Source organism: Narcine bancroftii, chromosome 8 (assembly GCF_036971445.1).
Source record: "Narcine bancroftii isolate sNarBan1 chromosome 8, sNarBan1.hap1, whole genome shotgun sequence".
Classification (NCBI taxonomy): domain Eukaryota; kingdom Metazoa; phylum Chordata; class Chondrichthyes; order Torpediniformes; family Narcinidae; genus Narcine; species Narcine bancroftii.
Genome location: NC_091476.1, coordinates 4,486,878 through 4,499,382, shown reverse-complemented (window position 1 = coordinate 4,499,382; position 12,505 = coordinate 4,486,878). Strand labels below are relative to the sequence as shown.

Sequence of the window (12,505 nt, the reverse complement as noted above, 5' to 3'; positions counted from 1 at the left end):
CTTTTAAAAAATATGAATTGGTGCAGGCTGATCAGGAAATTAGTCCTGTTGGGCCAGAAGTAATGTGATTAACACTTGTTGGTAAATGAACTCTAATTAATGAGGCTGTAGCATTCATTATGCAACTGGTCAAGGTATGTGAGTTAATTGGACCATAACAAAAGTTGATAGACCAGGAGGCCAACCAATTTATTTTTTCATTGCTATTTGCTTATCTAAACTACATAGTCCAGAATAAGAGATGTAGTATGAGGAAATACAGCAGGCAATTAAGATGTTCTTAAACTCAACATGAGGAGCCTATGGATTTTCTTTTAGAGGCAGTGGGTATTTGATCACTTAACTTTCAAAGCCATAAAGTGCAAGGAGAGAATAGGGAGAATTCTGAGAATTATAATCTGATGAGTCTTGCATCAGTGGTTGCAAACTATTGGAGAGGATTCTCAAGGATAGGGTTTATGAACACTTGGAGAAATACAGTCTACTCGAGGATAGTCAGACGTAAAACCTAAAAGTCTGCAGACATTGTGATTGAAGTAAAAACACAATGCTGGGAGAAAAAAAAAACTCAGCTGGTCAAATAGTGTAATTTATATAGCAAAGATAAATATGTATATTCATGTATTAAATGTTTTCTTAATGTTCCAATATACTTTGTCATCTGATTTGGTCTTTTTTTTGTGTGCTGTTCTGGTCATCTGGCTCTCGGAAGGATGTTATTAAGCTGAGAAAGATGAAGAAATGATTCAAAATGTTGCCAGGGCTGCATTGTAAGGAGAGGCTGAATAACCTTTCTCCCTGGACTGTAGAATAGGGTGACATTATGAAGGTTTATAAAATCATGAGTGTCATAAATAAGACGACTAGTCATGGTCATTCCCCCCACCAAGGTAGGGGAGTCTAACTCTACCATTGTTTAAAGGTGAAATGGGAAAGATTTAAGAGGCTTAAAGAACAGCATTTTCACACAGAGGTTGAAGAACAAACTGTGGCAGAAAGCTGTTGAGGCAAGTATAATCACAATATTTAAAAGATAATTGGACAAGTTTGTGGATAGGAAAGGTTTAAAGAGATACAGGCCAAGTACAGACAAGTGGGACTATCTTGGGTAAGTTGGTTGGCATCGGTGTTGGGCTGGAGGGCTTGTTTCCATTCTGTATAATTACAACAATTTAATTTTGGCATAAAATTATTTACAAAGTTGCTTTAAGTTCTTGTGTTGAGTCCAGAGAACCCCAAAACCATCATGAACAGGTTTATTAATCTGTTCCACATTAACCTTCTGAAAATGCCTCCATTTCTGGAATGTATTTTTGTGAATTAGAGCAAATTTGTCAGCTAATCTCGCTTCCTGCTGCCACATCCCCACGTCTCTCTCATCCAGGTATAATTTAATCTCCTTTGGGACACACCTTTCCTAATGGCTTGTCGGCCTTAATAACGAGGGGAATTGAGTATAGGAGCAAAGAGGTCCTTCTGCAGTTGTAGAGGGCCCTGGTGAGACCACACCTGGAGTATTGTATGCAGTTTTGCTCTCCAGGTTTGGGGAAGGACATTCTTGCTATTGAGGGAGTGCAGCATAGGTTCACGAGGTTAATTCCCAAGATGGCAGGACTATCATATGTTGAAGGATCGGAGTGACTGGGCTTGTACACATTGGAATTTAGAAGGATGCGAAGGGCTCTGATTGAAACATAAGATTATTATAGGATTGGATGTGCTTGAGGCAGGGAACATGTTCCTGATGTTGAGGGAGTCCAGAACCAGAGCCCATACTTTAAGAATAAGGGGTAGGCCATTTAGAATGGAGTTAAGGAAAACTTTTTTCACCCAGAACGGGGTATTGATTGTGGATGATCAGCCATGATCACAGTGAATGGTGGTGCTAGCTCGAAGGGCTGGATGGCTTACACCTGTATCTATTGGCTAGCTGAGATTCTCCAGAATATTTGTCCTCTATCCTAGCATCTACAGACATTTTTGTTTAACCTTACTTTTGTGCCTCTGCACGTGTATCTCACCCTGTACTAGGATGGCTATGACTTTGAGCACTTCTTCCTTCACCTCTGCACTTATTCAGAATCATGAACATGTCACAAAATCAAATGTTTTGCGGCAGCATTACAGGTGCAAATATTGCTATAAATTACATTTTTTTTAAATAAAGAATTTAGTGCAGAAAAGAGAAAGCAAGGTAGTGTCTGTGGTTCATTGTTCATTCAGAAATCTGATGTCAGAGGGGTAGAAACTGTTTCTGTACCATTGGGTGTTTGTCTTCAGGCTCCTGTACCACCTTCCTGATGGTAGCAGTGTGAAGCAGGCATGGCCTGGGTGGTGAGGGTCCTTGAGGATATAGGCTACTCTCTTGTGACATTGCCTCTTGTAGATGTCCTTGATGGAGTGAAGCCTGATACCCATGATGGTGGTGTCCAAATTCACAACTCTCTATTCTTTTCCCTATCTTGTGAATTGGCCCCTCCGTACCAAACAGTGATGCAGCCAGTCAGAATGCTCTCTACAGTACACCTGTAGAAATTTCTCCTCAAACTACTCACAAATTATAGCCACTGGCATGCCTTCTTCACAATTGATAGACATTGATGCCCCAGGATAGATCTTCAGAGATGCTGACAGCCAGGAATTTGAAGTTCTTAAATCTTTCCACCTGACACCTCGATGAGAGATATTTAGAGTTCCACTGATTTAGTTTGTTTACCCCCTCTTGAAGTCCACAATCGATTCCTTAGTTTTTCTAACATTGAGTGCAAGGTTGTTGTGACACCATTCATCAACTGATCTATCTCATTCCTGTACGTTTCCACGTTGCCACCTGTGATTCCACCAACAACTGTCATTAGCAAATTTCTAGATGGTATTTGAATTGCTTAAGAGTGAGTCGAACAGTGGGGCTCTAACTCAAGATATAATTTACTGGCATAGTAATAAAAGTGTCTTATTACATGAAATTCAATTTTGTCTGAAGCAAGGCTGAGTGCCTTTTACAGTTCTTACAGTCAGTCAAAGAGAGTCCCCCCAGATTCACTAAGTGGCCATAGATCGCCTCCAGTGCATCCTCAGCCCCCGCAGTCACACAGAGTCCAATCCAAACAATTGGCAACCCGAGCTCCAGATCTGAACCTCTGATAGTCAGGAACCCTTCAATGCCCTCGGCAACTCCTTGCATCCCAGTTTTGATACCTGGCGCCCTCTAGCCAGCTTGAACCAGTCTCCAGCAGTCCGCATCCTGGCGTGAGTCTCCTGACAGCAATCTCCAGAACCCCACAGATTCCTTGCCTCAAGTCACCAGCAACCTGCAGCATGAGCTGGTCCTCAGCCGCAGAGCCCCCTCACTGGTCTGCTGCTGTGGTTGCAGTCCCTGTGGGTCATCTCTGCTTTTCCCTCTCATATGGTGCGTGATCTTCCCATCCTCTGGTGCCCTGCTCCAGTCGTCTGCCTCCTCAGAGTCTGTAGCCTCTCATGGCTGCTGCCAATTAATAGGCGCCACCATCTTGGGCACAGTCCCGCGGTTGCAGGATTTCAAATAAAACCCTCGTCGACTCCCTCAAAGGGCTGGTCAAAACCTGTTCAGAGCAGAGTACTTCATCCTTGCTCCCTGCGGGTCTGCAGCACCGGTAGCATTGCTGCTCCAATGGTTCTGTCAGTGTTGCAGTATTCAGCTTTTTTCCTATGTACACATCCTTGAGGTGCAACTGTGATGATATTGAGGAGAAGACATTGTTTTTGATTTGCACTGTCTGTAGCCTTCTGATAGGGAATTCAAGGATCCAGTTACATTGGGAGGTGCAGATGCCCAGGTTTTGGAGCCTGTTGACTAGCTCTGAGGATATGATCGTGTTGAAAGCTGAGCAAAAGCCTGATGTATATGTTGCTGTTGTCTAGGTGATCCAGAGCTGAGTGGAGAGCCAATGATCTTTCATTGGGTATTTTTTTGGTAAGGAGTCCACACCCCCCACTGATCACCCCTTGTCGCATCTCTATCACTCTCCTTCCTCTTGGACAAGTTCTTTTACCATCTCCTCCTCTCCCCTCACCCATCCTCACCTCATACCCTCTGAACACACAGTATTGCACTCTCTTCATACTAACTCCAACCTTATCATCAAACCTAAAAACAAAGGAGGTGCCCAAACCTTGTACCTAAAATCCACAAGCAGGACTGTTCTTGTAGGCCCTTTGCTCCTGCCTGCTATTTTCTGATATCTGGACTCCAACCCCTTTCATCAAATCCACGCTGCTGAAGATCAAACTGCGCTGGGTAGGTCACGTCTCCAGAATGGAGGACCATCGCCTTCCCAAGATCGTGTTATATGGCGAGCTCTCCACTGGCCACGGAGTCAGAGGTGCACCAAAGAAGAGGTACAAGGACTGCCTAAAGAAATCTCTTGGTGCCTGCCCCATTGACCACCGCCAGTGGGCTGATATCGCCTCAAACCGTGCATCTTGGCGCTTCACAGTTCGGCAGGCAGCAACCTCCTTTGAAGAAGACCGCAGAGCCCACCTCACTGACAAAAGACAAAGGAGGAAAAGCCCAACCCGAACCAACCAACTTTCCCTTGCAACCACTGCAGCCGTGTCTGTCTGTCCCGCATCGGACTTGTCAGCCACAAACGAGCCTGCAGCTGACGTGGACATTACCCCTCCATAAATCTTCGTCCGCGAAGCCAAGCCAAAGAGAGATCCTAAATATTCTCATCAATTGCTTTTCTGGAGATAGACCTTTTCCACTTCTGAGTGAAAATCCCTGCTCAAGTATGAGCATGCTTTCACTCTGGTCTCCTGAACATAACTATTTATTCAAATTAATTTGAATTAGTTATTCTTTTATGGCATGACTTTAAATAAACAGATGTTGATTAGAATTTTCAAGGCAGCCAAAGGGATGTTCAAGTATAATTTCAATAATTAACATGAGACAAAAGAACTTAAACTCAATGTTTTCTGCCCCTTAAAATTTTGGATGGTTTTATTAGAACATCCACAAGAGGCAGGAAAAAGTTGGAAATGTTTATGCTGATTTTCTTCTCTAAGGTGGAGTGGCTTGATGGACCAAATGGCTTCCTCTTACTTCTCCCTTATGTTCTGTGATTCATTTAAACTTGTATGTTACAGGTCTTTGATCCTGGCTGAAATGAGGTACCCAACTGTAAGTAACCTTTGATATGACCTTGCCAGAAGTTTGCATTACCATAAATATATGTCAACGTATAAGATGACTCGTGTGTAGGACGACACCCCCCCCCCCCCCCACCACATTTTCCACCTAAAATGTATTGAACAACCCCATTACCCTGTTAGGATGTTAATTTTATTATCATATTTTAAAATAAACTACCATCTGTTCCTGTAACAGGCTTTTTAAGGCCTGGACAGAGCTGACAGAAGTCAGGCCGGATGGATGGACCCTGTGGGGGAGCACTGAAAATTTGTTGGACGTGCACAGGTTTTCCTTGCTGAACTAGCCATGCCCTTCAATGCTCATGAATTCTTCTTGCTGTTGCCACTTGCCAGTGGAGGCAAGCCGGATTGTCAGCATGAAGAATCTGCACAGATGCCCTGACTGGGACACCTGTGGAAGTAAGTTGGGTTGTCAGTGTGAGGAATGATCCACACCCCTCCCACAACGTCATTATCTACTGTGATTGTTGTCTGAAGAGCGTATTTAAAATCATGGAGGACCCCCTCCACTCTGCACACGTCTTTCAGCTGCTCCCTTCGGCCTTCAGGAAAGAGATACAGGAGGATCAGAGCCAGCACCACCAAGCTGAGAAACTGCTTCTTCCTGCAGGCAATGAGAATGCTGAACCAAAGGAACTGCTCATACTAACCATCTGTGACTCTGATATGGACAAAACAGAATTTATTTATTTGTATTATAAAATACTTGTCCTGGATTTGTATTGTTTGTCTGTACGTGTGTTGTCTGGTTGTGCGTCTGCATGTTTTACACCGAGGACAGGAGAATGTTATTTCATTGGGTTGTACTTGTATAATCAGATGATAATAAAATTGACTTGACTTGGTTTTTATTAGAAGGTCTAGGGCCTGACCAAGGCACTTGCGAAGAGGTGAGTCAGGTTGTCAGCGCAAGGAAGGTGGCAGAATGCGTCTCAGGACTGACCGGGATGCTTGATTTTGAGCTGGTAGCTTTGTGATGTGATATGGAGGGAGAGAGGGAAGATGGCAGTGTTCTTGAGACTTTGCTGTCAAAGTTCAGATTTTTAATCCAGCGTACAAGAAGACCTTGATTTTTGAGAAGACATTTTTATGTTTCAGATCGTCCAATAGCCAACGTTTACGATAGTTCTAGTGTTGGCACGGAGTAAGTGAACAAAAATTCTTGTTATTTGTGTGAGAAAATAAAATCTAGGCTCTGTGGCGCTCACCACCAGGCAGGCGAACCGGCCCCGTTTGTAAGCCATGCGGTGGGACAGCCAGCCAAAATGGCACAGTCAGGGGTTTTCCCTTCCTCCCAGCATGGGGCTCAGAAGCCCACGCTGGGGGACCACATCATGCCCGGGTGATGTCAGCGCCCTCCAGCATGGTTCTCAGCTAGGTCCAGGATGGGAGTATAAGTACAGCTTAGCAGCCTGCAATAAACTAGTCTGCTCACTGAGCTCAAACTGTCTGGTTGTGTGTGTTCTTTCAGGAGTAGTGTAGCTGATGCAACAATTGGTGACCCTGATTGGATCAAACGTCTTTAAACCCATCATGAGTGAGCCTGGGGTGATCAGCGCTTTAGCCGCGAAACTCCATGAATTCTGGGTTCAGGAGCTGGAGACCTGTGTCAGCCACACGGAGGCTCAGTTTCACCTCTGCCAGATTTCGTCCCACACGACCAAATTCTACCATGAGGTCGCTGCCCTGGACCAGGCCACCACCAGACTCGTGCTGCACCTCATTCAGCACCCACCCGCCGAAGACAAATACGAGATCATCAAGCGTGTGCTTACAAGATCCCTCAAACTATCCAGGCACCTCAATGCCCTGGGGGACAGGTCCCCGATGGAGCTGATGAACGAGATGCTCACGCTCATGGGTGATCACACAAACTGCCCACTCTTCAAGCGCATTTTCCTCAACCATATGCCTTGGGACATTCGGCTGCTGCTGGTCCAGGAGAGCTTCAACGACCCAAGGAAGGTCGCCCAGAAGCCCAAGAGCTACGGCTCGCATGATTCCCGGAGGGCTCAGCAATCCAGCAGGTCATAAGGCACGGATACGACAATGCCAAGCCCGCCCCTAGCGCTGTGGTAGAGCATCCGGCCCCTGCAGGGGCCCCCAAGAACATAACCAAGGCCACAGCATCCGTTCCAGGCCTCTGCTTCTACCACCAGCACTGGGGAGCCAAAGCTCGTAAGTGTCATCAGCCCTACTCGTTCCAGGAAAACGATCAGGCCAGCCGAGGTTAATGGCTGCGCCAGCTGGCCAAGTACACAGCTTCCTCTACCTGCGGGACTCAATCAGCGGCCAGCAGTTCCTCGTTGACACTGGAACCCAGATCATCATCATCCCAGCAACAGCCATCGAGTCCAGGACCGACCTCGTGGACCTCCCCTCTGTGCGGCCAACGCAACAGCAATCCGGATGTACGGAGACAAGACCATCCACTTCCAGATCGGCCAAAAGAATTTTGCATGGAGGTTCACCGTCTCATCCATCCTTGGTGCAGACTTCCTCCTCGTACATGGGCTTCTGGTGGACATTCGAGGTAGGTACCTGGTAGATGCCTGTACCTTCCAGGCCATTCGCCTCAACACCTCCCGCTCAGAGCAACCGCAGATGGCCATGATCACGCCTAGAGACGAGTTCCAGCGAATCCTGGATGAGTTCCCAACACTCCTCAAGCCACAGTTCTCCACTGTCACGCCACTCTATGGAGTGTTCCACCACATCCCCACCAAGAGCGCACCAGTGCACGCCAGCTCCTGCCTGACAAGCTCCAGATGGTGAAGGAGGAGTTTTCGCACCTATTTGAACTGGAGATCATTTGGCGGTCTGACAGCCCATGGGCCTCACCACACCACCTGGTCCCGAAAGCCTCTGGTGGCTGGCGTCCCTGTGGAGACTATTGATGGCTCAATGAGGCAACAGTTCCTGGCCATTACCCCATCCCTCGCATCCAAGACTTTATGGCCAACCTGCATGGTGCGAGGGTTTTCTCCAAAGTTGACCTGGTGCGTGGATATCGCCAGATCCTGGTGCACCCTGAGGACATACCCAAAATGGCCATCATCACCCCCTTTCACTTGTTCAAATTCCTGCGCATGCCGTTCGGACTCGAGAGCGCCGCTCAGACCTTGGGCAGGGACTTGGATTTCATCTTTTAATTTGATCAACATCCTCATCGCCAGCAAGGACCAGGCACAACACAAGGCCCACCTACGTGCCCTTTTCTCCTGGCTGACCGACTTAAGACTTATCATCAACCCGGCTAAGTGCCAGTTCGGGAAAGAATCCATGCAGTTCCTGGGCCATACCGTCACGGCCGAAGGAGCCACACCTGCTGCTGTGAAAGTCGCCACTATTAGGGAGTTCCCATGCCCGGACAGCCTCAAGGGTCTTCAGAAGTTCGCAGGTATGATCAACTTTTACAACTGCTTCATCCTGGGAGCTGCACACATCATGCAGCCGCTATTCACCCTCATCACAGCCAAGCACAAAACGCTCGCTTGGAACTCAGAACCCTGCACCACATTCAAGGCCACCAAGGATCACCTTGCGAAGGCCACCATGCTTGCCCACCCACACACCGACCTGCATATGGCACTCTCTGTTGATACCTCTGCCACAGCCGTCGGTGCAGTCCTGGAGCAGCAGGTGAATGGACATTGGAATCTGCTGGCATTCTTCAGCTGCCTGGTCCGCCTGCTGGAACACAAGTATCATGCCTTCGGCCACAAGTTAATGGACATGTACCTGGCAGTGTGGCATTTCCGCTATTTTTTTGGAGGGAGGACTTTTACCATCTTCACCAACCACAAACCCCTCACCCAGGTGCTCGCGATGGCAAAAGATCCCTCGTCGGCCCGCCAGCAGCATCACCTCTCCTTCATCTTGGAATATACCACCAACATTCGGCACAAGGAGGGGAAGGACAATGTGGTTGCCGATGCACTTTCGCAACTGGCCATCTGTGCGCTGATGCCCGACCTCGACTTCAACCAGCTCGCCTGGGACCAGAAGTCTGATGAGGAGACGAGGGCCTTCAAGACCACCATCTCGGGCCTGTGGTTCCGAGACCTCCCGACCCAGAGCAGCGAAGGCAGGATCCTGTGCGATATCTCCATGGGCACCCCATGACCAGTGGTTCCCAAGCAGTGGCGCAGGCAGGTCTTCCATCACATCCATGACCTTTCACGTCCGTCCATCAGGTCTACGGTCTGGATGGTGGCAGAACGGTTCGTATGGCATGGGCTGCGGAAGCAAATCGCGGGCTGGGGCAGAACATGCACCCATTGCCAGATGTCCAAGGTGCACAGGCACACCAGGGCGCCCATACAGGAGTTCGAGCACATCCGGGAATGGTTCAGCCACATTCACGTGGACATCGTCGGGCCCTTACCAGGTTCCCGGGGCAACCATTACCTGTTTACGATGGTGGACCGCACCACTCACTGGTCCGAGGCGATCCCGATGTCAGACACCTCCACCGACTCCTGCTTCCGAGCACTGTTGCATGGTTGGGTCGCCCAGTTCGGCATCCCAGGTCACCTCACCAGTGATCGGGGCGCCCAGTTCATATCTGCGCTCTGGGCACAGCTCTCCAACAGGTTGGGGATCCAGCTACACAGCACCATGGCCTACCACGCACAGGCAAATGGACTGGTTGAACGTCTGCACCGCAACCTTGTCGGCACTCATGGCCCACCTCACCGGACCTGACTGGGCGGACGAACTACCTTGGATGCTCCTGGGCATCCGCTCAACTCCCAAGGAAGATCTGCAGGCGTCATCAGCTGAGGTGGTCTACGGTGTGCTGCTGGCACTACCTGGTGAGTTCATCAATGCACATCACAATCCCTAGCGGTCACTGAACGAACTACTTCCTCACCTCAAGGAATGTTTGGACTCGTTCGAACCCCCACAGTCGTCAAGGCATGGCACCTGCCCGTCTCACGTTCCCAGCGAATTGCTTTCCGCGGAGTAAGTTTTCGTTCGCCAGGGCCTGACAGCAATACCTCTGCAGCGACCGTACAAGGGGCTGTACAGGGTTGTACAGCGTTCCGGCTCTACATTCACGCTGGACATTGGCGGCTGGCGGGAGCTGTTTATTGTGGACAGGCTGAAGCCAGTGCACCTTGATCCCACCGAGCCCATGGTCATAGCCCAGCCCAAGAAGCGAGGCTGCCTGGCGAAAAAGGTCATTGGCACTGGTTCTGGAGGGGGGCTGTGTCGTGACTCACCACGAGGCAGGCAAACCAGCCCCGCTTGTAAGCCACGCGGCGGGGCAGCTGGCCAAAATGGCACCGTCGGGGGTTTCCCCTTCCTCCTAGCACTGGGCTCAGAAACCCGCACTGGGGGACCACGTGACGTCCGGGTGACATCGGCGCCCTCCAGCGCGTTTCTCAGCCAGGTCCGGGCTGGGAGTATAAGTGCAGTCTAGCAGCCTGCAATAAACTTGTCTTCTCGCTGAGCTCCACCCGTCTGGTTGTGTGTTCATTCAGGAGCAGGTGTCGCTGCTGCTACAGCTCATTGTTTATTTGTTTCCTGTTTCTGGCGGATTAATTTTTGGATCTAATTTTGACGCTATCCCTTCAGCTGTCATTGCAAAATAATTTACTTTTTCACTCATTTTTGCTTCTCAAATTTTCTATAGTCATTGAATGTGCTCTTTAAAACCTATCATCACTCTCCTCCATTGCTATCCATGAGTTTGTCTCAAATGTTGTTGATTCTTCTGTAAAATCACTTGGGATGTTTTATGATATGAATGAAAATTTTAATGCAATTTGTTGTTTTTAACTGGTATTAGTTTGACTTTGTATCCAATTTGTGTACAGAGCATTGCATGGCATATGACTTGGTTTCTGTGTGTCTGGCACAGGGTTTTCTCAGAACCATTAAAGCAGCTTTAATGCAGGAAGTTTGTAGATCATTTGAAGGAAAGTGAACCTACCAGGTAGTTGCAGTAACTTTTTTTTCTCTTTGCTTAAGAAAGAGTCCTTCCTTGCATTATAAGATCACAAGATATAAGAGCAGAAATAAACCCATTGGCCTGTTGTGTCTGTTCTGCAATTTAATCATGAGCTGATCCATCATACCACTCAGTCCCACTCCCCAGCTTTCTCGCCATAACCCTTGATGCCCTGACTAATGAAATACCTCCAAATCTCTGCCTTAAATGACCTCACTTCCACTGCCGCCTGTGGCAATATGTTCTCTGGCTGAAGAAATTTTTCCACATTTCTGTCCTTTAATACTGAAATTGTGACCTTTTTCCTAAACTCCCCAACCATGAGAAACAACTTTCTCACATCTGTCAGGCTATAGACGGCACTTTCCAAGTTCTAATATTTTCCAATTTCAAAACGTGTCATCTTCAAAGAGACGTGGGTGACGATATTCCAAGTTACTATCTTATTAATCCAATAAACCAAACTTTGTAGTTGCAGCTTTAAGTAACTTTAATTTGTCGATTTAAAAACGGACAAACATTTTGCATAACTTTGCATTGAGATTTTCATAATGATGAATAACCAAAGCGTCCTGTATAATGAATGATGTAAAGATATTCAACTTTCAACAGATAAAAGAAGAAATAGACAAAATAAGACAAATAAAGATGAATTCAAAGAAAAATACCTTGAACTCACATCTCTGTCATGATCCTTCAAAGAATGAGATGCAAGCTCTCGCTCTGCTTGGATAATACGATGTATGATGTCATAGTCTCTGTGGAACACTTCAAACAATCATTTTGGATAGGTACATAATTAACTACAAATCAGAAACACAAGGTTTTAACTGTTGCATTCTGGCCCCTAATTATAATAGACATTAATAACTAATATATAATAATTACTATTACAGCTACAAAAGTAACTATCTTAAGTATAAGATTAGAAATCAAAACTTTCTGTTTCTTGTAAAAGACAAGTTTTAGTAATAGGTCGATTGAAGTAATCAGTCTTGGTTTTAACCCGCACTTGCCAAATGAAACCTTTCTTGTCTGGAACTGCATCCACGATTTTCCCCAACAGCCAAGAATTTCTTGGTGTCGAATCGTCCATGATGATTGCAATGTCTCTGCATACAAAATTGCATTTAACTTTAGACCATTTTTGTCTTTCTTGAAATAATGAAAAATATTCTTTAATCTATCTTTTCCAAAATAAGCCCACAATAAACTGCACTTGTCTCCATCTGTCTTGCATAAAAACCTTCTTTCTGAAATTTGTCCAAAGGCATTAAAGGTTTAGATTTAAGAAGTAAGAGATGATGCAGTGTAAGTGCCTCAATGTCATTTCAATCGACAGAAATTTTC

At 46.9% G+C, this 12,505-nt stretch overlaps 1 protein-coding gene across 6 annotated transcripts in view; it reads left to right on the top strand.

Moving 5' to 3' along the window:
* The window catches only part of ar (androgen receptor), a 123,038-nt gene that overhangs the window by 9,262 nt on the left and 101,271 nt on the right, over positions 1–12,505 (top strand). Inside the window, exon 1 of one of the 6 annotated variants that reach the window (XM_069892726.1) lies at positions 5,405–5,595. The exons of 4 other annotated variants lie outside the window; for them this stretch is intronic. The gene's annotated coding sequence lies outside the window, so the exon portion shown is untranslated. Of the gene's footprint in view, positions 1–5,404; positions 5,596–11,795; positions 11,947–12,505 lie in introns of those variants that run through there. One more of the 6 variants, XM_069892725.1, reaches the window with a different exon arrangement.